Below are 728 nucleotides of genomic sequence, written 5' to 3' on the forward strand. Positions count from 1 at the left end.
CCTTTAACTCATCGCCATAATATTTTTAAAAGGTCTGATTCAGATTCAGTGTATCCCAGCCAGTACTGGGTCCTCATAATGGACAGACAGGCAGAACGTTATCTCACAGAGATACATGGGACCAAAGTTTGAAAAAAGAGCTGTTTATTTATTTCAGTAAATCATGGAACATTTTGACCTCCACCATTAATTAATATAAGGTTTATATTAGAAATAAGCTACTAAAATCCACCTCTTGTTGTCTATCAATTGCATGTTTAAAACAGTCAGAAGTATATTTTTACAGTTTAACCAAAGTTATCAAATCCATTGAAACCATTAATTTAAAGGATATTGAAACAGCTTAGAAAATTCTATTGCTGATAATAAATGTCCAGATATGAGAGGTTTTACAGGTATACATGTAATTTGTTTTCAAAACAAATTTACATAATAAAAATTACCAAATTTTGCTTTTTTAATACTTTTCTCCAGTTCATGATTTTTCTGCTAATGGTACTAAATTTTCTTTCACTCACTTTTAAAATATAGATTTTACCTTGAAGAGTCAAATTAAGTGGGACAACAATATAATAAAGACTGCTTCCTGTACAGCAGAAATGAATAAACCTTTAAAAAATGTGCTTCTAGGGACAAGATGGCAGACTAGGCAGAAGGATTGCACAGACCCTCTTCAACAAAGAAAAGGGAAACCAATTAACAGAGACACAGAAGATAATCTTGGACCC

The sequence above is a fragment of the Orycteropus afer genome, unplaced genomic scaffold (genome assembly GCF_000298275.1).
Source record: "Orycteropus afer afer isolate SDZICR_OR568_19922 unplaced genomic scaffold, OryAfe1.0 scaffold00144, whole genome shotgun sequence".
In the NCBI taxonomy this organism is placed as follows: Eukaryota; Metazoa; Chordata; class Mammalia; order Tubulidentata; family Orycteropodidae; genus Orycteropus; species Orycteropus afer.